Source organism: Nyctereutes procyonoides, unplaced genomic scaffold, assembly GCF_905146905.1.
Source record: "Nyctereutes procyonoides isolate TBG_1078 unplaced genomic scaffold, NYPRO_anot_genome, whole genome shotgun sequence".
NCBI classification, from domain to species: Eukaryota; Metazoa; Chordata; class Mammalia; order Carnivora; family Canidae; genus Nyctereutes; species Nyctereutes procyonoides.
In genome coordinates, this window is record NW_026575082.1 from 34,915,271 (window position 1) to 34,941,560 (window position 26,290).

General features: G+C 33.7%; 1 protein-coding gene and 1 pseudogene across 1 annotated transcript in view; both read left to right on the forward strand.

The window, feature by feature from the left end:
• LOC129514645 (low-density lipoprotein receptor-related protein 1B) overlaps positions 1-26,290 on the forward strand; it is a 1,831,349-nt gene that overhangs the window by 745,820 nt on the left and 1,059,239 nt on the right. The window lies entirely within an intron of this gene.
• Positions 12,087-14,023, forward strand: LOC129514647 (heat shock cognate 71 kDa protein-like; annotated as a pseudogene).

Sequence of the window (26,290 nt, forward strand, 5' to 3'; positions counted from 1 at the left end):
AGTATATATACTTTTTAAAATTTTGAAATTGAATTAAATTTTTAAGCATTCTGATTAGTAATTTAATTAATGATTCGGAAACCATGGCTTATACAGTTCTATATTTTGGAATGTAAATATGTTTTTGGTGAATAATTATTTGATCAGCTGTTTTATGATACCTAAAAACATAGCATATTATATATTTGTAAATTGCAGTGTTTGATATGTATCTGTTTATGCAAACCTCCTGATTATGTCTTCATTATTTTGATCTATCTTCTCTATCACAGAAGAGAGAGATTACGAAATTCCAGAGAAAAGTGTGTTTCTGTTTATTCTTTCAAGAAATACTTTCTGATTGCTATGCAACACTCTCTTCTAATTAGATAAGACAAAGTCTTGAGCAAAATTAGTTCCATAATGCAAACAATCTAGTGCAAAAAATAGACAAATTAATATGCCAACCACCTTCTGGTTAGGGTTGGCCAATAGGAAGGCAGATGAGGTGATAGAAGGAAGATGGAGGGCAAGAGAAAGAGTGAAGCCAGGGTATTTCTTCGTCACTCTTTTTATCAGGTGGGTGAGTTTCCTTCATGGCTCCAGCCAGGAGATAACTGCTTCTTCATAGTCAAACCTGACCAGAAATGCCATCAGACTTCTAGTTTTTGCCAGAAGGCCATTTTTAACTGGTTCCATCAACATTACTTTTTAAATTTATTTTTCCAGTCTTCAGAAAGATAGTGCCTTCCTGTAATTAAAAATCTTGAGGTTTCTTCTCTTTATCTAATTGTACTTTCAGCTTTTCTTAATGTCTTTAAAATTATCTTATTAAATACTCAAGAGTCTAACTCTGAATACTTGAAATAAGAGATAAATTTGTTTCCAGTTTATATTGAAATAAGAGTTAAATTTATTTCCAGTTTAGATTCATTTTAAGTGACCTAAGATTTTTTCTTTCTGAAAATGAGTTGATACCAATTCAGAAGTATAAAACAATATGTTTTTTTTTTTCAAAGAAACATTGTTTGTTCATTTGTTTGTTTGTTCCTTTAGTAGGCTCCACACTGAGCACAGAGCCCAGTGCAGGGCTTGAACTCATCATAACCCTGAGATCTAGACCTCAGCTGAGATCAAGAGTTGAATGCATAACCACTAAGCCCCCCAGGCACCCCAAACAATACATTCTGAAAGGACAAATAATTAAAGTACTATCTGTATAATTCTGGCTTTCAAGATTTCTGGAAGATAATTTTTTTTTCTTCAGTATGCATGCATTTTATAATTAGAAAAGAGTGACTTGGGACTTTGAGTTTTACATATAGTCCCATAATTGTATTGTGTACTATTAGAGAAAATTCCTTAGATTTTTTATTTGGGAAGTATTATCTACCCATTAATTTCATTGGTAGTACTAAAAAATACATGTTCATAGGATATTCATATACTGGTTATATTTCGGTGACACAAATATTCTATAAATTCTCACTTAGTTTGCCTCTGTTGTTTAGTGAATATATTCATTTTCTGTAGGTCTCATTGAACATTGTTTTCGGCTTCAGGTTACAACTCTGTTCAACAGTAGGCTATTTTCCATTTCTCAGTATCATGATGAAAGGTGTTTTGGGATTTAATCATGGTTTAGCTCTTGACTTCCTTTTTTTAAAGATTGATTGATTGGTTGATTGATTTGACAGAAAGACAGCGAGAGAGAGAAAATGAGTGAGAGAGAGAGAGAGAGAGAGAGAGAAAAAGCAGGGGGAGCAGCAGAGAGGAAGGGAGAAAGAGAAGGAGATTAAATAATATTAAACAGTGTTAATAAAGCCTGCCTACTGAACAGTTAGCCCCAAGTAGGGCTGGATACCAGGAGCTTGGGATCATGACTTGTGCAGATGCGTAACTGATTGTGCCACCCAGGTGCCCCTTGCTCTTGACTTCCTTGATGTAATGGCTTGTTCCTAGGTTTGATTCCTTACAGTTACAGAGTGGTGTTTATACTTTCAGAGATCACATTGTAAACAAAAATAACCAGCCAAAGACAACAGCTATTTCTTGTTCAAGTTCTCATCTTTTCTTTTAAATATTTTATTTATTTATTTATTTATTTATTTATTTATTTATTTATTTATTTATTCATGAGAGACAGAGAGAGAGAGACAGACGCAGGCAGAGGGAGAAGCAGGCTCCACTCAGGAAGCCCGATGTGGGACTCAATCCCAGGACTCCAGGATCACACCCTGAGCCAAAGGCAGATGCTCAACCACTGAGCCATCCAGTTGTCCCAAGTTCTCATCTTTAGGAGGAAACACTTTACCCACAGGTAAACATACATTTCCCCCATAATGTCTAATTTTTCTAGATTGGGCCAAATTATCACTTCCTATTCCAGAACTGTAAAGGAAGCAAGTGAAGCAAATATTTGACCTTTCAATCTCTATATTTGGAGATGAGTTGTGATAATAAGAAGGAAGCTTTGTGTAGGATATAAAACAAATCCACAGTTACAATCAAGAGTACCTGCCACTATTCATCACTTTGGTCCTGCACAGACTTTTCCCTACACATGCCCAGCATGACTGTTTGTGTTCCGAAAAATATTTTTCTTCTTAAAATGAGACAAACTAAAATTGTCTCTAATCACTACATTCAGCTTTAGTATCAAAGTTTTTTTTTTTAATTTTAAGATTGTATTTATTTGAGAGAAAGGGCCAAATCCTAACCACTAGACTACCAGAGAGGGAGAGGGGAGAGAAGAGAGAGAGAGAGAGAGAGAGAGAGAGAGAGAGGTGAAGAAAGAGAGAATCTAAAGCAGGCTCTTTGCTCAGTGCACAGCCTGACACAGGGCTTGATCCCAGCATGGTGAGATCATGACCTGAACCAGAACCGAGAGTCAGAGCTTAACTGACTGAGTCACCCATGTGCCCCTCAAAGTTTTTATATGAAAGCCAACTAAAACAATTCTAGAGAATTTCAATAGAAAAAAAGTTTTATTGAAAGTATATGTGGTACCTCAAAGTGTCTCTAAAAGGACAAGAATCATGGTTGGAATCATCCAGGCTAGAACAGTGTCTCAAATCATATCACAAAACTGGTCCAGTGTAGACTTATCACTGTTGTCACTGGGATGAACATACAGCTGAAATCACCATCAGGAGATATTGCTGTCAGATTGCTGCCATTGTCATCTTTGGAAACCAGGTGTGTGTATTTGACTCTACGAGCAGCATCCTCATTAGAATGGAGCCCATGCTCTTTCTGCTTCTTCATAAAACTAGCTTCTGACCCAAAGCCCCAGTGGTTATACCTAAATGTAATGCCCAGGAAGGGTGCTTCCGCTGTGCTACAAGAGGTTGGGCAAATGAGTAGTTGGGATTTTGAAAGTGTATTTTATGAGGAGTGTTCCTGAAAAACTAAGTTACTCCTTAACATAGAAAAAAGGGTTCAAAATATGGACAACCAAAAAAGTATAACAAATATCTACTATAGTGTTGCTGAGAAAGCAATCTGAATGAAAGATATGAATAGTGTCTAAGAAAGGTATTATTATTCAAGACCAATAATATGACAATCTCACTAAAATCCATATTGATTACTGTTTCAGGTAAAATTCTAGTAGATAGGAAGGATACCTTTTATAGTACTGCCTACTAAGAATTACATTGTTCTTTGCTCATTAATTTAGAATCAGGCCTGATGTTTAAGATTTTAATTTTTAATTTACCTCATTAGCAAAAAAATAAGACCATAAACCAAACTGTAGTTGTTTATATTACTAAAAATTATCTTGTTATCCATTCAATAAACAATTTAAATTTTGACAATTCTTAAGAATGTTACACTTGGGACACCTGGGTGGCTCAGTGGTTGAGCACCTGCCTTTGGCTCAGGACGTGGTCCCAGAGTCCCAGGATTGAGTCCCACATTAGCTCCCCTCAAAGATCTTGCTTCTCCCTCTATGTCTCTGCCTCTCTCTGTATCTTTCATGAACAAATAAATAAAATCTTAAAAAAAAGAAAGAATATTACACTTAAGGTGGGTGGGGAGATGCATGAAATAGGTGAAGAGGATGAAGAGTACACTAATGATGAGCACTGAGTAGAGTATGCAATTTTTGAATTACTACATGGTACACCTAAAAGTTTCATAACACCATATATTAATGGGAATTAAAAAATAGAAAGCAGTATAACATAGGATTACAATGATCAATATAAATTGACAGATTTTTTGTTAAACATAGGTATATTAATTGCTGATAATGTATAAATTTTTGAATAAGTGTATTTGTAAAAAAGGAAAAAAAATGTTACATTTAGAAAGAGTATGCTGATATAAAATAAAAAGCAATAGTTCTTATAGATAGTGAATTGGTAAATAGATGGTCACAAAACCAGTTTTATGTATCTGTGCTACTCACTTAGTGTAGTGGTACTTGTTCAAATATATCAGCATTCTAATAAGACACAAGATGAAATAAACATTTTTTGTTACACATCATTAATCTTCCTTATCAATAAACAAGTTTCCAAAGGGACTTGTGAAAGTATGGAATACCTTAAGAATACATTTAAATAATAAAAGGAAAATGAGTTATTAAAAAAAAGTTGCATTTTTCTATTTTGCTACCAGTGATTAATTAAATATAGAATTTGGCTCAACTCTGCTAATTTAGTTTCTAGAGATCTTATTAAAGATTTCTGCTGTAGAATTGTTGTTTAAGTAATCTAGGTATTTTCTAAGATTATTGTTATAGGTTTTCAGCTTTTCATATTAATTTTATATATATGTATATATAACAAGATTAATTGCATATTACTTGAGCAGAAATTATTTCTACTGAGGTAGTGAATATTGACTCTATGTTCAACAATATTATTTCACATTCTGAAGTTCACATTTTCATTTCTCCATGTTTTCATATCACCGGATCTTTCTCCTCTAGTGGCTATTAGGAAAAAATGTTAATAAAGCAACCATCTGTAAACACATTTTCTAGTTCTGTAATAATATCTGTATTTGAATGCACCAATGAGTTAATGTTTTGTTATGCTACTTTATTTTAAGTCCCTAAAAAGCTTCTTTTGTTGCTCAAGTTTGGCATAAATAATGCTTTTTTGTGTAAATACTTATGTTTTGTGTAAGACTTTTAAGTTCTGTGTAAAAGGCTTTGGTTTGGTCAGTACTTATTTATGCATTTTATCAATGACTTCTCTTGGTGATGGGTTATGCTTAACTTTTCCAAGAAAACTGCATGTCTATTATCATATGATGTCATATGAAGGTTTCCTGGACACATTCTCTGAAAATTATTTTGGTGTGATTAATTAGGAAAGAGATAAAAATAATACTTTTAACGATACCTTCAATTACTTTTGGTAGTTCATTATTTTTCCCTTTTTTAGTTGTGATGTCTTTGGAGACCAGGGAGATAACAACTTTTATTGAGAATCAAAGACATGAAATTAGTTGTCAATCAATTAGTTGATTTTTCTTAATATTCAGATTTATAGAACTTGAATGTTTAGTATAGGGGATCAATGAACGAAAATAACAAGGAATAATAGAAAGGAAAGAAAAAAGTAGAAAGGAAAGAGCATATATTAAGCACTGAATGTAAAAAAGATTATATGATTAACCCTAGGTTACAAATAATAATTGGCATTTCTTGGATCTAAACTAAACTAAAAACAAATAAACAAACACAAAAATCAATAGAGCTTTTTCTTCTGTACCATTTTATAGTAATTTAGGTATGAGCTTCTATGAGCTTGTCTATGGACATATGTTGTTCATTTAATAGTTCCCTGTGCTCAGAATAATAGATGATCATAACATGTTGCCTAAATTGAATGATGATCATAGCTAATGTAAGAACAATAACAAAAGACTGAGTAACTAGGATCTTTTCCTTAATGAAGCACGGAGTATTAACATATGAATGTACATCAAATAATACCCCCAGAATTTCAAAGTTTGATAGAAAAATTTAATTCTCTTTCATTCCAGTCTTATATAGTTTGGGTGGCTGCTCTTGCTCACATTCTTATTTAAGGATGATTCAGGCACCTCCCTATTATAATACTTGGTCTTTTAGGTCATAATGGAATGGCAAGAGCAAAGATAGTAAGGCAGTGAGGTTAATGACCATCTCTGGAAGTAGTGTATATCTCTTTTTCCCACATCCTTTGGGCCAGAACTGAATCATATGGCCCCAACCTAAATACGAGGAATATTGGGAAATATGGTTCTGCTATGTCCTCAACAGGAAGAAACTGAAGTATAATTTTCCTCTACCATATACAGCCAACAAAGTGACTTAAAAAAAAAAAACAGAATTATCTCTGTATGATCTATAATCAGTATGTTTATATGGTAAATGGAATATAGACTGACTTAGAAAAAAATTACACTACTTCTATGGAATGTTTCTAAGATCTTAATCATATTTAAGAGAAATAAAACATTTTCTTTGATTCCTAAGTCTGCTGCCATTCTGCTTCTCCTACTATGACTGTTAATGAGATTCTGCATAAGATATTATGGTTACTGGGAGACCAAATTTTGTAGCAAAAATCATAGGCCAGATTTTAATAGATGACAATTCTTATATGATGGGGCCTGTAATACTGCCATTTTAATAAACATCAGTTGATACCACCTTAGTGTAAAACATGAACAACCATTATTTTATGGGATAATATATTTTCATTCAATAGTAATATATAAATTTGTATCACTCTTTGATAATCGTGGGTTTAAGTATTTTCTTAGTTTTAATTTTTTTTATTTATTTATGATAGTCACACAGAGAGAGAGAGAGAGAGAGAGAGAGAGAGAGACAGGCAGAGGGAGAAGCAGGCTCCATGCACCAGGAGCCCAAGGCGGGACTCGATCCCAGGTCTCCAGGATCGCGCCCTGTGCCAAAGGCAGGCTCCAAACCACTGCGCCACCCAGGGATCCCCTATTTTCTTAGTTTTAAATCAATTAACCAAGAGTCAGTTCCACTTCATCATAAGGACATAAAAACCATCAATTCAGTAGAATAACATCTTTTCTTGAATCAGAGCTGTGTGTAAGCGATGCTTACATTAGGTGTTAACCTTAGGGGAAACTAAGTAAATAATATATGGAAATTCTCTGAGCTATCATTGCAAATTTAATGTAAATCTGAAATTATTCCAAAATATAAGGTTTATTAAAGAAGAAATGTGCTTGAAATATGACATCATAATCTTAAATATGTCTTATAGCAGGACATTTCAATTCATAGGTATTTATTAGCTGCCTATATGGCATAGCAGAATATCAGTAGTTACAAATAGCTGCTGACATTTTTTTTATTCTTTAGTAATATGTATTGCAAACTGGAAAAAAACTAATAAAAAAGTGGATGAGGGATCTAATAACTAATCTTTCTAACTTGATTTTCTAATTTTAATAAGTCATTCACATAGCATCCTAAAAAATCTCTCTAAACTGCAACATTATTAAGTGATTAATAATCTTTCTGCCTACCTCTCCAGTCATCATCCCCTTACATTTTTCCCTTAAACACTCTTCTCCAGGGCAATGAAAATGATCATTTTCCCAAATATTTCATGCTTCCTCATGTCTCTAGGATGTTTGTTTATGATCCCTTAGTTCCCCATCTGTGATGCTGTGATGCTTTTCTCTCTACTCTAAATAGCCTGCCTCATATCTATTTTCATTTGTCCTTGGCTGGTTTCTATATGTCATTTGGGCCTGAGTTTCTATATTACCTTTTGAATCAACATGAACCCCTTTTGAACTATTTCAAGATCAGATTATATACGCTCTTCCTCAGTCTCTTTCAAGCATGTTTTATTATAGTATTAAAGTAATTGTTGATTGTATTGGATTTTCCCACTCGCTTGGGACATTTATGTAGAAGGGGTCTGCATTATTGTGTCCCCATTGGTAGCACAGTCTCTGCTCCATTGCAGGCCTTATTCACATTTGATTACTAAATGAATGAATGAAAAATTGCATATTATGCAATAGATTTTGGTCCTGAAGGAAAATATCCTGGAAGAAGCACATATTGTACTGAATTAAAGTTTAGAAGGTTATGATCTGTACCCTCTCTTTGTACTAGGACTTCTTGATTTAAAGCTACAAAGCAAGTAATGGTGATCTGTTGATATTTGGGAAGTCAAGGAAAAGAAGAAAAGTGCAAAGGGATAAAAGAAAGCAATATTAAGGTATAACAGAAGGGGTAGGTTATGAGTTTAATTAAATACATTTTTTTTAGTTGGAAGAAACCTTAGAAACTATAAATTTATATACATGAACATTTTGATTCAGAAATGTTCAGTGATAACTTAAAGACATATATTTGAGAAGTTAGTGGTAGAATGAAAGGGTTTTGGTTCTCAATTCACTTGAATTTCTTGATTCTCAAACCAGAGCTCATTTTCATTATATCAAGTTGACACAAGTTCAGTTTATGACTCATGTCATGAATATTTTGAAGAAAAGTTTTATATAAAAATATCTTCATCAGACATGTAAAAAATATATTAGGGACACATGGGTGCCTCAGTGGTTGAGCATCTGCCTTTGACTCAGGGCATGATCCCGGGGTCCTGGGATCAAGTCCCACATCCAGCTCCCCACAGGGAGCCTGCTTCTCCCTCTGCCTGTGTCTCTGCCTCTCTCTGTGTGTCTCTCATTAATAAATAAATAAAATCTTCAAAAAAAAATGTTAAACTGAGACTTAATGTTTCCAGGATTATCTGTTTTATATTAAAAAGTTAGAGCTTTGAAGATGTGATGAAAGCCCTAAATTCTATGCAAAGTATGATATATGATTCTAACCTTAATGTTTAAATAACAACTTTAGAGACTTTTACCAAATACACTTCACCTCTGATTTCTGCATCCAAATCAGTTGAAAAGACAAACATGTCTTGGGACTCTTAACATCCTGCAGAATTCAAAGAAAAAGTGTCAGTCCAGACAAAGTCACACTAGCAAATTTTTGGAATAAGAAAATTTTCCTTTTATCTCTTTCCTTTGAGTAATTTTTCATTTTCCTTATAAGTTTCCCTTTCACTATTCTCATAACATCCTCAATACTACAACCCTTTCACACTGATAATCCCACCCTGACCTTCTCTACCCTCATTTTAAACCCTTTAGAGGGCTTAACTAATCCAAAATTACTTTATCTACACAGCCATCATATTTCCCCTATCTTCACTATTACACCCTTTGATAGCTATTAAGAAGAAATTGAGAAAAGGACTTAAAGCTGTGTTAATGATTTATATATCTTTACCCTATTCTCCACAGTATTTATTGCCCTAGAAAGTCATATTTTAAATAAAGTATACATGTAACTTACACTTAGAGGAATCTCTAACTAGGCAAGTTTCAGAAAGTGAAATACATTATCAGAAAAAAAAAATATTTTTCATAGCAGTCCAATCATAGGCATAGACCTCTCTTGCGTGGAAATTTACCTGTAGGATAATTTCTCCTAAGGTAGTTGTTGTTCTTATCCAGGGGAATGGACAGGATTTGTATCAAAATTATTGATAAGTACTAGCATACTACAGTGGTTTGAGGTTTACCTTCCTCACTATTTCAAGATTAAGAACTGTCCTCTGTTAAAAATCACTTTTTCCAGCTGATTCTTCATATTGTATTTTTCTCTCCACCTACTTCAAAAACCACACTGTCCTCTAACTGACAAGGATGATTTTTAAACAGAGACCTTGATGTAATGAGCACTGGGTGTTCTATGCAACTGATGAATCACTAAACTCTACCTCTGAAGCTAATAATATACTACGTGTGAATTAATTTAACTTAAATAAAAATAAATAGAGATCTTTGAGATAGTGGTACAATGGCCTCTGCTCTGTGTGTGTGCATTGTGTGCATGGAGATATTGCTGTAAAGACGAAATAGGAGATTATGTGGTCATTTATATTTATTAGTTATTTATGGTCAACCCTGGTGAAGAAATCTCTAAAACTTGAGAGTTGCTCATAACAAAGTCTAGACACTTCGGAGTGTTCTGCAGTTTGAGTTCCTTATAACAAGATCATTTGTCACATTTAGTAGCAAATCTCTGTGGATGACCACTAAGCCAGACCTCTTGCATTTAATTGTGTTTACAGCTAATATTGTTAAATGCACAGAGCAAGTAAACAAAAGAACTACTATGATGAATCATCCAAATCATTACTGCAAAACAAGATAGTAAATTCTAATTCTATCTCTTCCTTTGGGGAGATTTAAAGTAAATTTTCCTGCATATAATGTTTTTAATGTTGCATTTTACACCATTTGCTTTTTTAAATCTTTTTATTATTTGAGCATTTTGTTATTTAGTACTCCTTTGCTTTGAAATCTGGTTTATTAAATGAAAAAGAATAATTCTGTACTTAAAAATAGGATATTTTTCTCTTTTCAGTACTCATTTTGAAATCTATTTGTGCTATCGTTTAGATTTCTTTTCCTCCACACTTTTCCCACCTTACCTAAGATTTCTTACCTTTTTTTTTTTCTTTTTGGATCTTATGGACACATATCTTTCTATTTTACCTGGATAGTGGGAAAAGCTAACACATAGAAATGGCAGTTAGCAAGAATTTTATACTGAAATACTTTGTGTTTAAAACCACCCCAGGTGTGAAGAGTGCTCTGAGATGTGTGTGACCATTTGTAGGTTCCTATAATCCAGTCTGCTATGGGCATAGTAGACTACATTTAACTAGATCGGTGTTCAGTGCCTGGTCTGATTTGATAGGCCCCTTCTGTTTTCTGAAGTGCCATATCGTTATCTCAAGAAATGTTTTAGACATGTTATTTTAACTACTCATTTCCATTCAAGTTTTGGAAGATTAAGGTTTCAGGGTAATAATTGAAAATCTTTCATCTCATAACTTTAGTTTTTAATACTCCATTCTTAATTTATTATACTCCCCAAAATATTGCTAGATCCTGATTGTAACCACGAATACAAATAAACTTGATGAAAATATTAGTAGCTGAATGATTATTCTTCATCAGAAATAAACCGTAGTATAGTACTCTAGGATACTGCTACTTTCTCACCCTATCTGAAAAGTAAATTGAATGTTTTATAGTAGTTGTTTGAATTGAATTGATTTTATTAAAACTTAAAAATATGTTAAATTAAATCTGATTTACATGGACATCTGAAAGCAAGTGTGCCTTTATATAAATAAGGGAATAGGTTTTGTATAACTCAATAGCTCTTATATTGCTTTAAATTATTTTTCTTGGAATTTCCTGTTGTTATTTTACTCAGATAATGGCAGGAGATTACGATATGGTTATCTTAACACATACCTACACTTCCCAATGGATAGGGTAATCAGAACTTTTTAACCTACCAGGTGAAGTACCTGTTCTATTTTTTGAAAGAACTGAGATTGCATTGTGTTAACATTTGATTTCTATTGACTTTTTAGTGATTATGCTTAACACTTAAATTCTTACTACATTATTAGGATAAAAATAAAATGGGGAAAATTATACCTTATTAGAAGGAGAAATGTGTAAAAGGCAAGCCAGAATTATATCTGATATAATAAGATGTTTAGAAAAGTATGTGTGTGCATGTGTGTGCATGAGCACTCAGAAGAAAAATAAAAAGGGAATGAGGAGCATCAGATTTAGATTGTAAATTTAGATAGTATGAACACAGCATTCCTTGATGAGAATACAATATTTGAAGAGTGAGCTATATGATTATCTAGGGAAAGAACATTCCAGACAGAGGAAGCATCAAGAGCTAGCATCCTGAGAAGAGAGTACACCTAACTTATTTAACAAAAAGCAAGGGATTCATTGTGGCCAGAGCAGATAAGTGAGGATGAGAATAGTAGTGAATGAGTTCAGAATGATGCCCACCCAGTTAATGTAAAGCCTTGTAGACCTATGTTAGGACTTTGGCTGCTACTGAGTGAAATGGGAAGTGAAGATTTTGAAGCAGAGGAGTGATATAATCTCATTTAAATTTTAATAAGAAGGGTCTCATTGAGAGCAGCGCCGTATCTCCAGATGGCTGTTTTCTCCTCGAGTCGAGCCCAGCCCACACAGAAGCAACTATGTCTAAGGGACCTACAGTTGGCATTGATCTTGGCACCACCTACTCTTCCATGGGTGTCTTCCAGCATGGGAAACTAAATAATTTTCAATGATCAGGGAAAGCAAACTACCCCAAGTTATGTCACTTTCACTGACACCGAACGATTGATCAGTGATGCTGCAAAGAATCAAGTTGCGATGAACTCCACAAACACATTTTTTGATGCCAAATGCATGAATAGATGTAGATTTGATGATACTGTCGTCCAATATGATATGAAGCATTGGCCCTTCATGGTGATGAATGATGCTGGCAGGCCCAAGGTCCTAGTAGAATACAAGGGAGAGACAAAAAGTTTCTATCCAGAGCAGGTGTCCTCTATGGTTTTGAAAAAGATGAAGGAAATTGCGGAGACCTACTTTGGGAAGACTGTTACCAATGCAGTTGTCACAGTACCTGCATACTTCAATGACTCTTAGTGTCAGGCTACCAAAGATGCTGGAACTATTGCTGGTCTCAATGTACTTTGAATCATCAATAAGCCAACTGCTGCTGCTATTGCTTGGCTTAGACAAGAGGGTTGGAGCTGAAAGGAATGTGTTGATCTTTGATTTAGGAGGTGGCACTTTTGATGTGTCAGTCCTTACTATTGAAGATGGGATCTTTGAGGTCAAGTCCACAGCTGGAGACCCCCACTTAGGTGGAGAAGACTTTGACAACCGAATGATCAACCATTTTATTGCAGAGTTTAAGTACAAATACAAGAAGGACATCAGCGAAAACAAGAGGGCAGTCTGTCGTCTCCGTACTGCTTGTGAACATGCTAAGCATACACTTTCTTCCATCACCCAGGCCAGTATTAAGAGTGAGTCTCTGCACGAAGGAATTGACTTCTATACCTCTATTACTCATGTCCAGTTTGAAGCATTAAATGCTGACCTGCTCCATGGCACCCTGGACCCTGTAGAGAAAGCTCTTCAGAATGCCAAGCTAGACAAGTCTCAGGTGCATTATTTTGTCCTGGTGGGTGGTTCTACTCATATCACCAAGATTCAGAAACTTCTGCAAGATTTCTTCAATAGAAAGGAACTGAATAAGAGCATCAAACCTGATGAGGCTGTTGCTTATGGTGCATCTGTCCAGGCAGCTATTCTTTCTGGTGACAAATCTGAAAATGTTTGAGATTTGCTGCTGTTGGATGTCACCCCACTTTCTCTTGGCATTGAAACTGCTGGAGGAATCATGACTGTGCTCATCAAGTGCAATACTACCATTCCTACCAAACAGAAAGAAACCTTCACTGCCTATTTTGACAAACAGCCCAGTGTGCTTATTCATGTATATGAAGGTGAGTGTGCTGTGACCAAGGATAACAACATACTTGGCAAGTTTGAACTCACAGGCATACCTCCTACCCCTTGTGGTGTTCCTCAGTTTGAAGTCACTTTTGATATTGATGCTAATGGTATCCTCAATGTATCTGCTGTGGATAAGAGCACAGGGAAAGAGAACAAGATTACCATCACTAATGACAAGAGCAGCTTGAGCAAGGAGGACATTGAGCACGTGGTACAGGAAACTTAGAAGTACAAAGCTGAAGATGAAACGAGTGAGACAAGGTGTCTTCCAGGAATTCACTTGAGTCTTATGCATTCAACATGAAAGCAAATGTTGAAGATGAAAAACTTCAGGGCAAAATCAATGATAAAGACAAACAGAAGATTCTTGACAAGTGTAATGAAATCATCAACTGGCTTGATAAGAACCAGACTGCAGAGAAGGAAGAATTTGAGCATCAGACAAAAGAGCTGGAGAAAGTCTGCAACCCCATCATTACCAGGCTTGTACCAGAGTACAGGAGGCATGCCTGGAGGAATGCCTGGAGGCTTCCCTGGTGGTGGAGCTCCTCCCTCTGGTCGTGCCTCCTCTGGACCTACCAGTGAAGAGGTTGATTAAGCCAACCTGATAATAGGTTTAGCATTGTTTTACACAACATTTGAAGGATCCAGATTTGTAGCAAATTCCATGGAAGCTTTAAGGTCAAGCTGCTATAGTAAGTGTACTGGGCATTCTTGATACTTGAATATGGAATATGTGCACAGGGAAAGGAAATAAGCACTGCAATTTATAAACACTGTATTATTAAGTGGAAAATGCAATGTCTTCAATAAAACTCTATTTGAGATTGGCACCATTAAAAAAATTAGTAAGATGATTCCACTTGCAAACAAGTGAAATGACAGGGATGCAAACAATGATGTCACAAATGGCAAAATATATGAAGTAACAGCTTCATTGAACATTGGGTAACAAAGGGCAGTGTTCCCTGATAGTCATGAAACAAATGAGGTGAGAGCCCTTTGGTTGCTCCAACTGTCATACATTGAAGTTCTTCCGGGCAGACTCCAGCTACCTCTCTAGTTGAATAGAAGAGAGAGAGCCGAATGTTCTAGGAAGAGGCAAAAGTAGATTGGGTTTGCAGGGAACAGGAATGAGGAGAAGAGAGCTGCACAAGGGCATCTGGATTTTACAGAGTAGACCTATTATTCAGATGATGAGAACATATTCTGAGGAAATACACAAGGCCGGATAAAAAGCTACCTATAAAGGTTATAGGGAAATAATTCACAGAATTATATAAGACTGGGTATTAAAAAAAAAAAAAAAAAGACTGGGTATTGTGTCTGTTCCTGTCAGCCAGAGTGGAAAACTTCAAAATTCACAGGTCAACCAGTAGACTTAGAAGTATTTTACCTTAGTAGTTCAGAAATGTTAGTCCTAGCCACATGCTGTTCTGATTCTGCTTTAACGGAGCTTAAAATAAAAACCAGAAAGAAACCACTTCCAAGTAACCACTGCACAAAACAAAAGTCAAGATTATTTATAAGCATATAAAAATATCTAGCACAGAACAGTGTAAAATCACAATGTCTGACATCCAATAAAAAACTGACAGCCATTCAAAAAAGCAGGAAAATGTCCATATTGAGGATAAACATCAGTTGATACTAATCCAGAAAATGGCATTGATAGAACTAGTAGACAATTAAAATAGTTACTATAACTGTATTCCATGAATTCAAAAAGCTAAAGGAGAGATTAGATATGTTTAGTAAATACATAGAAATTATACTTAGATGAAAAATATACGTCATGGGAATTATGAGAGGTTAGACATTGCACAATAGAAGATTAGTATGTTTGAAGTTATAGTAGTAGAAATCCAAAATTAAACAAAGGAGGAAAGGACTTCAAAAAATATAAACAATGAAAAAAAATATATAAACAATGCATCACTGAATCACGGGACGATTTCAAGCACCGTAAGATACATGTAACTGAATGTTCCCTGAAGCAGACACAAGAGAGAAGGGTCTAGAAAAAGAGTATTTGAATAATTATTGACTAAAACTTTTCCAGATCTGATGAAAACTGCAAAACCACAGGTTTAAGAAATTCAGTGGAACTCAAGTATGAGGAACATGAAGAAAACTCTGAGGCATTTCATAACCAAATTTTTCAAAAACGATAAAAATCTTCAAAGTAGCCAGATTTGTTTTAAAAAGACACACTATGCATACATAGACAAAGATAAGGATGAAAGCAGATTTTTCATCACAACACAAGCCATGAAACAGTGGAGTAACATCTTTAAAAAAGTGGGGAAAACAAAAAAACCTTAACCTAGAATTCTTTGCCCAGTGAAGATAACTTTTTAAAAAAGACAAAGATATTTTCAGATATAAAAAAAATTGAAAGAAAAAAACATTGAAAGAATTCATTTCCAGTAGACCTGCAATTACAAGAAGAAATAAAGTTCTTTAATAAGATGGAAGATGGGAATCTGAAACTACACAAAGGAAAGAATGATACCTACTTGTTCTTATTTTAAACTTTTCTTATTTTAAAAATTTTAAAAATAAAATTGCCTATCTATTAACAATGTGTTGTGGAATTGATAACACATGTGTAAGTAAGATGCATCACACCAATAGCAGAAAGGATAGGAGAGAAATGAAAATATACAGTTGTGAAGTTGTTATGCTGTAAGCAATGTGGTCCAATATTACTTGAAGGTAGATTGCATTAAGTTAAAGATATATATTTCTAATCTTCTAATAATTTCTAATTTCTAAAGAAAAGGCATAAACAGAATTATAGCTAATAAATAAATAATAGAAAATGGAATCACAAAAATAATACATAATCCAAAAGAAGGCAAAAAGAAAAGAAAGAAGCAATGGGAACCAAAAATGATGGGAAAAATAAAACACAAGAGCAAGGTAATAGATGTGCATTCAACAATATCAGTAATCATATGAAATATAAATCTTCTAAGTGCTTTAATTAAAATAGACAAAGAGTGTAATAATGTCTGAGAAAGCAAGAACCAAGTATATGCTTTTTCCAAGCAATCTTCTTAAAATATAAAGGCATAAATAGGTTAAAAGTAAAAGCATAATAGTCACAAAACACTGGGGTAGTTATATTAACATCAGACAAAGTAGAAAAGGAATAATGCCAGCAACAAAGGGACATTTCCTAATGATAAAATGGTCAATTCATCAAGACAGCATAATAATCCTAAACATTTATACACATTTCACAAGCAGAAAGAGACACATTCACAACTATATTTGAAGACTTCAGACCAGTTTTTCAATAATTGATAGAAAAGTAAAGAGAACATCATGAATACTTGATCAATGTTATTAACTAACTTAACTTAATATTTATAGAACATTGACCCAAATCACCTGTATTCTTTTTTTTTTTTTGAGGGCACAGGGAAATTCCCGAGGGTATACCATCCATAAAGTAAGTTTCGATAAATTAAAATAATGATTAAAATTACACAAAGTATTTGTTTTAAAAATTAAATTAGAAATTATAAAAGATCATTGGAAAAATTTGGGAAACTAAATTGGATACTTATAAATAACCCATAGATGAAGACATCGAAAGAAAAGTTAGTATTTTGAGCTGAACAAAAATATATGTGCAAAAATGTAGCATTGGATATTTATATCAAAAATGAGAGGTCTGGGGCACCTTGGTGGCTCAGTGGTTGAGCATCTGCTGTAGGCTCAGCTCATGATCCTAGAGTCCTGGGATCAAGTCCCATATTAGGCTTCCTGCAGGGAGACTTCTTCTCCCTCTCCCTATGTCTCTGCCTCTCTCTGTGTGTCTCTCATTAAAAAATAAAAAAATAAGTAAGTAAGTAAGTAAGTAAATAAATAAATAAATAAATAAATAAATGAAATCTTTTTTAAAAAATGAGAGATCTAAATAAATGACATGGCACTCACTTGACAAAACTAGAAAGAGAACAAATGAAAACCAAACTATAAATACAATGTAAGAAATAATAAAGACTAGAGCTTAAAAAAAGAAACAATGAAATAAGCAGGACAAAAAAGCAAACAATAAATCTGTGACACTAAAGCAATTTCTTTGACAAGATCAATAAATTGATAAACCTCTGTGATTATATATACATATATATGTTATATATATATTTAAGTATTTATATATATAAATACACACATATTTGATTTTTGACAAAGGTGCAGAAGCTATTCAGTGGAAAAAAGGATGGTCTTGACAACTAGTGCTAGAATAATTGAATATGTGCAAAAGTTAAACTGATTTATACCTCGCACCATAAACAAAAAGTAGCTTATCAAAATTTCTATATTCCAATTGAAATTATAATTTATTGAAAATAGTATAATCTGCATTAACTTTAAACCTATTTTTTACATACATAGATTTTTAAAAAATCATTTTAGTGGGTAACTAAATATATTTGCTGTTCGTTCATCCACTTATTAACTATCAATTGAGTTCTGACAGGAAATGCAATAACAATAGAGAACAAGATAAATATAGTCCTTCTCTGACCCTGTTTGAGGAGATGGATTATGTCCTCTATATATTTCCACAGTTGAAAATTAAATATTTGCATGACTAAATCCATCCAGATTTTATATGAAAATACATATACATCTTCAGAAAACATGCATGGAATATAATTATATTAGGTGTAGTTGCTTTAGAACCTAGTAATCTGAATGAAGAAAGCACTAGTATTGCCATAGATATAGTTTTGAATCAGTTTTCAGCAATAAGACTATAAATACTTCTCTCTTCATATTTAAAATGTGAGCTCTACATCCCCAAATGGTGTATAGTTTATTACAAGTCTTACTATTAAGTAAATTAAAATAAATAACACTCCATATCTATTTTGTAAGTCAACTTATATGTGTAATTAATTAAAAATAGATGACAATAACTTTATGGAGAAACAATAAAAAAGATCTGTGAATAAATAATAAAAATAAAAAATTTAAAATGATCTGTGAACAGTTGAAAGTTTCATAAATTATAACATAATTTGATGTTCAAAGTAAGCCAATTCAAATCTTGTTTCAGTGATTTATTTTAATATCATGTTTCTATAGACAAAAAAGTAAAATGAGACTTTTGAAATGAAATTGTTTATCAGGATAATCTAGGTTTCAACATCAGGATGGAAATAAACTGACGCTAAATTGGATACATAAATTATACTTCTGCTTTAGTTTTGTCTGCATTTCAGCTGTTTCATTATTGGATGAAAAATAAGCTCTCACTCCACCCTATTATGCTTTTTTGAAAAGTTAAATATGTTTGAAGTTGCTTAACTAATATTTTTTAAATAATGTGTATTGTATAACTTATAGATTACATACATACAAACACAAACTGTGAGTATAGCTCAATAAATTTTAACAAAATGAACAGACCTGTACCTGTGACCCAGGTCAGGAAACAGACTATTGCCAATACTCCTGAATATTGCTATCTGCCTCTTCCGAGTCACTGTCCCCATCAAAGATAACCAATATCCTGCTGGATCCAGGAAGAGCATGACAGACATGTGGAACAAAGCAGGGCAATTCAGCTGAGCCTAGTCTCCATCAGTTGATTACCAGATAAATGAGTGAGAACAGAACAAAATCTGCAGAACCACACAGCTAACTTCCGCTTACCCCTCAGCGATGTCACATTCCAAAACAATTGACAATTATGTCACCAAGATTTTGTTGATGAACAGATATGTGTAACATCTCCATCTTTCTGAATAAAGTAGAGAAATGGAATAATGAGATGTGTTGCAATTAAAAAAAATGAGATTCACCTATAGAAGTCTGATGACAAGATGGTAATAAAAAAAGAGCTAACCAGCATCTGTGAGAGGATAACACTGATCTTAAGAAGCTATTCTTAGCAACCAGAATAAATAGCTCTAGAATCCAGTAGACTTAAAAACCCATTGTGTTTTTGTTTGTTTGTTTAACTGTAACATATTTAGTGAAGTAAATATGTTCAATTCACTTAGAGCTTGGGAGTGCCAACCCAGAGGTATATGAAACTATGTCTGCATAATCAAAAAGCAACAAGTGTCATGATTTGAAGTCTATAAAAGTTTCACAATATAGGCAATAAAGGGAAAGCCGAAGTCTTTTTATTTCAGTTACAACTGGGCCATACGAAAATGTAATCCGAGATCTGTCACTCTTTCTTACCTTGTAATAATGGCCTACCGAATTCTTTATCCCTGGGAAGATTTTCTGACATTCTACTTCCTTTTTCCAGATTTACCACCCTAAACCTAATCTCTGATGGTTCATTTTCTTTTTTGATTTTTTAATTGCAGAATAAATTTGTTGAAAATAAAAATATGTTTCATGTGAATACAATTTTATAGTCTGCATTTTTATCATAGTTTTTCATTTGTTTTTCCCAAGAGTGTACTAAACAGCTAGATGAATTAAGAATTTTCAGAAAATGGGGAAATTTACTAGATTGCCCAATGTTAAATAGCAAGCAACTGGCAGAGCTCACTTTACTGCTTGAAGTTAGTGTTATTTCTGTCAAATATTGGTAACATGATAATCATTTGACGTTGCTATTTTGCCAAAATGCATTTTCGTTAATTCAGGGGATTAAGGTTGTGAGTGGTTATAGGAAATTCAGACATCAGGCCAAGTTGACAGAATGATACTGGGCAAACATACCTTTCAATGGTGTTAACATTTTTATTATTTATTTTTTTAAAGATCTTATTTATTTATTTATTTATTTATTTATTTATTTATTTATTCATTCATTCATTCATGAGAGACACACAGAGAGGCAGAGACACAGGCAGAGGGAGAAGTAGGCTCCATGCAGGGAGCCCAATGTGGGACTCGATCCCGCGTCTCCAGGATCACGCCCCAGGCCAACGCAGGCTCTTAACCACTGAGCCACCCAGGCATCCCACATTTTTATTATTTAGGGTAATAATAGTGGCTACTACCATAAACATCCTTCAGATACTGTTATCTTTAAATAGTCAAAGTTTTTATCTGTGCAATTCAGGCAGTTCCTCCCTAAATGGTGACTCCGGTTCCAAAGTACAATGTTGATATCTTTAAAACATGACAGGGAACAGGAAAAATGTGTGAATAATCCCGCAGGTGGTTTTATGGCAAGGTCTGGACTTAGTGTACATCATTTCCATCCACATTCATTGGGGCTGAGTCATATGGCCCATACCTAAGCACAAAGAAAGTTAGAGGATGTAGTATTGCTATGTAGCCAGGAAAGAATGTGGCATCGGGTAACATCAAGCCAATCTCTACTATGTCCCTGAAACAGGAAGAGAAGTATATTAAATTGGGAATAGAACAAAGTGTTGTAAGAGAAAATGGTGAGTCCAGTGTAGGGAGAATGATGAAAGAAAAAAAGAGACCAAGAGATTCAAAATCAAACACACATGTGAGCCAATATTCATTATTTCTTTAATGAGAAGAAACTGGAAGTTGATCTGATAATTAAATATATGTGCATGAGTGCACATGTAAAATTTTCATTATGGAATGTGGGTTAAGGTATTGTCTTTTTTAAAGATTTTATTGATTAGTGAGAGAGAGAGAACATCAGGACATAGCAGAGGGGGAAGGAGAAAGAATCTGAGCAGGGAACCAAAGGTAGGGCTCTTCCCCAAACCAGGTGGTCAAGACCTGAGCCAAACCAAGAATCAGAAGTTTAACAGACTGAGCCACCAAGGTGCCCTTGGGTTATGGTGTTCTAAATATGTTTTTATATAGTTTAGCATTTAAAAAAAATCCTTGTAGGAATTGTTAGAGGTAACTAGAATGAGAATTCTCTGCATGATTATTAAATTCAATATCCTGATGCCCCAGATGGCCCAAATGATGCTTTGTTTGAAATTGTTAATTTCTCTTTGGGTGTTTGCTAAAGATTACTGCAGTCTCTGATTCTGTGTTTTAGTTTTCTCCACTGTACTATGGAGATGCCACTTGTGCCAAAGTCATACTGAGCATTATGAGTTAATAATATGTAATGCATATATAAGTGCTTCACTTTTCTTATGTTTGCCATGGACTGAGATCTTAAAATTGAAAACTTAGATCATTCTAATCACTGGATCATTTTGACCACCTGGACTTGGTTTTATCTAGGGATCAAAATTCAGCTATAATGCTTATTTGCATATATATACTGACAAACTTGAGTTTAAAATGTGTCTTTAGCGATGTTTCTAAGTTTCTGAAATTATGATTCTTGATTTTTGTTTGTTTGTTTGTTGTTTTCCTTTCAAAATGGCATCTGGATCAAAGGTGAAACTATTATGCTTGAAATGGGTACTGCAGAAAAACCAGCATTCTCCAAGTGGCACTGTTTTGATGAATACTAGAGAGCTAACATAATTCCAACCTTACATTACCATCTTTTCTTTGGTGGGTCAGCAATAAGATTATGATAATGAAATACCTGAAGTTCCTCATTAAAGAAGTCACTTGAATTAGTCAAGTACTGCATAAAACTTTTTAGAACATTTGCTACGGTATGTATATAGTAATCTTGTATTTATATCAAGGTCACTGCATTTATTAAAGGCATTTTTGCTTTTATAAGAACTTATAGAAGTGTTAAAGCTGCATTTAGTATATTGACAATGGTATTATTCTGGCTGTTTCAAAGACTTCATTTCCTCAATATCTATCTACCCTTTCTTCATCCTCATGTAACAGCAATGATGACAACAACGACAACAATAATGACAAAACAACAAGGACTTTTGTGCTAAAACTTTGAAATGTGTTGAACAATTTGAGAGAATTGATGTAGTCAGCAAATTGGCCTGCCTGGTGCTTCACATGTTGGGCTTGTAATAAAATTGGCAACTCAATCGCAAGTAATCAGAAGAAATAGTGTTAATTGTTCTTTCCATTTTAAAAAGCATTATACCAAACTATTCAAAAGTTGAAGAGGATTTTTCTTCCCCCAAATCTACACAGAAGTCACAAAAGTTAGTTTCAAAATTGTAAACCAGATAGAATGATCAAAGAGGAAGATGAGTGGAAGTTTGAGGAGTTTTACATTGTAGTAATTTCTTGTTATTAACCTGTGACTCAGGAGAAAAATTATTTGCAAGCAAATATTTTATTTTGTCTTATTTCTAAATTGAAAGCATGTCCATTTCAAACTGACTGGTTATTCAAGGAGTTGTGGCATATGCAGGGAATGCTACCTTGTATCACAGCCCATTCCTGTTGTTCTCTGCTTATTATTTCTGCAGAGATCTGGCTTTTTATTTCTAGGGCTTTCATGATTATTTGGCCTATAGCCATATCCTGGTGCTTCTCAAATTTTAACGCCTGCAAAACATCTGGGGATGTTTCTAAAATGCAGACACTTGAATTGGTAGGTCCAGGTTAGGTCCTATGCATTTATAACAAATTCTCAAAGGATGCTAATCCTGCTGCACCCTGGACCACACACCGAGTCTCAAAACCATGGCCTCCATTATCATCTAAACTTTCTCAGTCTCTGACTCTTAATTTCTCAGGTCTCCTGATTCAAATCCATTATTCTTATTACATCGTCTACCTGGACTTCTGTCTCTGCATAAAACACTCTTGGTACATACCTGTCTCCTCTTTTTTTTTTTTTTTTAACTTGTTTGGCTCACTATTTTCACCAAATCCAATCCATTTATAAAATTCTTACCCTAAGCTCCTTCATTCTATGCACATTTTTTAGTGTAGCACCAAGAAAGAAAAACAAAAGAAAAGGAAATACATAAAGGAATTAAAAAATCTATGTAAGCAGCATGGCGTAGTAGGAAAAGCCATGGGCTTTGGGAGTCAGATTGATCTATTCAAGTCCTGATTTTGTACTTTTACCTCTGTGAACTTTAGCACCTGATCTCTGGACCTCAGTTACCTCACTGAGAAAACTAATATATGGAAGCATACTTAGTACGTGTACCTAAGAGGTTTGTCTAAAATGTGTATTTAATAGACATTCTTGCTAAAAAAAAACATATATGGGCAATGATAGTAATAATTCATGAAGGATATTGGCCTGCAATTCTTCTTTTTAGTGGGGCTTTTGTCAGCTTTTGGAATCAAGGTAATGTTGGCCTTGTAGAATGAGTTTGTAGGTTTTCCTTCTCTTTCTGTTTTTTGGAACAGTTTGAGAACAGATAGTAACTTTTCTTTAAATGTTTGGTAGTGGGACGCCTGGGTGGTTCAGTGGTTGAGTGTCTGCCTTCAGCTCAGGTCATAATCCTGGGGTCCTGGGATCGAGTCCTGTATCTGGCTCCCTGCAGGGAGTCTGCTTGTCCCTCTGCTTATGTCTTTGCCTCTCTCTGTGTGTCTCTCATGAATAAATAAATAAAATCTTTAAAAAAATAAAATAAATATTTCATAGCATTCTCCCAGGAAGCCATCTGGCCCTGGACTTTTGTTTGTTGGGAGATTTTTGATTACTGATTCGATTTCTTTGCTGTTAATGGGTCTGTTCAGATTTTTCTATTTCTTCTGTTTCCGTTTTGGTAGTTTATATTTCTAAGAATTTATTCATTTCTTCCAGTTGGCCCAATTTTGGCATATATTTTTTCATAATATTCTCTTATAATCGTTTGTATTTCCGTGGTATGGTTGTGATAATTCAATCTTTCACCATCCTTATTTATTAATGTTTGCAAGCAAATGGTAGAAGAACAAAATCATTACCTGATTAATTTAAAATCTAAAAATGCCTATCTTTGTCTTGTTGATTGTGTCCTCTACACAAAAGATTTTTGTATTAACATCTGGATAACTTTTGCACTTCCTTTTGAGGTCTTATATTTCTTCTTCCAAAAATTCACAAGCTTCCAGTTATAAGACATGTCTATTCATTTTCTCCCATAAGCATCTTTTGAAATAGGTTAAAATGATTTTTAGGATAGCTTAACCCATCCAGTGAGCTAATATGTAAGAAAAAAAATATTTGAGAGAAACAAAAAACAGGCATGAGCAAATAAAGAGAAAATCAACACAAATAATTTCCCTCAGTGCATTCATGACATAGTAGTCCCTGAAAATTGAGTGATGTCATAATATCCTTTATTCTTTTTTTTTAATAAAAAAGATTGAGCTACCCAGGTGCCCCTGTTCTTTTCTCTTGAGAAAAAAACAAAACAAAACAAAACTCACAGATGACAATCTCAGGTACAGATTTCAAATTATGTTCCACATCAGAGTTATATTAAAAAGGTGAGGGGGAAAGGCAAAGGGAAAAGTTGTTTTTCAAATATAAAATTATAACTGTAGTGTTCTTCTACTTGTTGACCTATGGGTCTAACAGTCTTTGGTGAAGTCTTTAGAGTTTTCTAATATATAATGTGTCATTTGCAAATAGAGACAGTGTACTTCTTCCTTTCTGATTTAGATTCTTTTTATTCATTTTTCTTGCCTAAATTCTCTGGCTAGGACTTACAATACTATGTTGAATAAAATGGCAAGAGTGGGCATCCTTGTCTTGTTCCTGGTTTTAAATGAAAACCTTTTAGCTTTATACCACTGAGTATAATGCTAGCTGTGAGCTTGTCATATTTGCCCTGCATTATGTTGAGCTATGTTTCTTTTATACCCACTTTGTTGAGAGATTTTTATAATGAATAGATGTTGAATTTTGTCAAATGCTTTTTCTGCATCTATTGTGATGATAATATGATTTTTTCAACGTTTTAATGTGGCATATCACATTAGTATGTTTTTAATATTTTTTCAACTTGACTATATGAAATTTGAAGCACTTGATACTCTTATTTTTCCCCCCTTAACATTGCCAGTTCACTGTTTAATTCACAGGTGCTCAAAATTATTTTTGTTGCCTAAAATGGAATTATGGATACCTGGTTTTGAGTTTTTTAGACTAAAACCAGAATAATAATCAATGAAACTGGTAACTGTTCAAAATGGTATTAAAAATAGTACTATCATATTACCTCATATAGAGTCTTATATTTTGAAACATTTTATCATGTCTGTGTATATGGACAAGTTATTTAAATGATTTAAATCTCAGTCATTTGTTTATAAGACCTATAGTAACACCTAGCCAATGCAATCTTTATAAAAATAAAATTAAGTAACCTAGGGAAAACCTTTTCTACACTGTTTGATCTATAGGAAAGTATCAATAAGTAACAACTATAATTATTTCTGTTAATAATATTTGATTTTTAGAAAGCATTTAAAATGAAAAACATAGATCAGCAATTATTTCTATTCTATGGAAGGGGTTGATGAGGTTAAGAAATTATTCTGTATAAATTGTAGATCTGGACTATACACTGAGTCTTGTGGATCTTAATTATAATAACTTTTAATTCCTCAATTATGAATATGAATAATAGAATTATATACAATATGGATAATAAAAAGTAACATGTGTTTTAGCAACATTTTTTTTAGATTTTACCTTATGCAGTCCTCAACCTTTTATGATAATCATTTGTCTTTTACAAATGAGAAAACTGAAGTACTGAAGGATGTGGAATTTGTTGACTGTCATACAGTCAACATACTAGCAGATGGTAAAAACAAGTTTTGAATCCAAGATATAGTGCAAGAGAAGCCAGGAATTGTCTAAGACTTAAATTCTATTCCATCACCTACTCACACCATTGAACTTTAATGTTCAATATATATTCAATTAAAGTCAGTGATTTTTTGAATGTCTATTTTATTCTAGGCATTACCCCAGGCAGTGGAGAGTTGACAAACAGGAAGTGGCATGATTTTATCCCTTTAGTAGCTTATAGTCTAGTTGAGGAGAAATATTTGTTTGTTTGTTTGTTTGTTTTTTTGAGGAGAAATATTTGTAAAC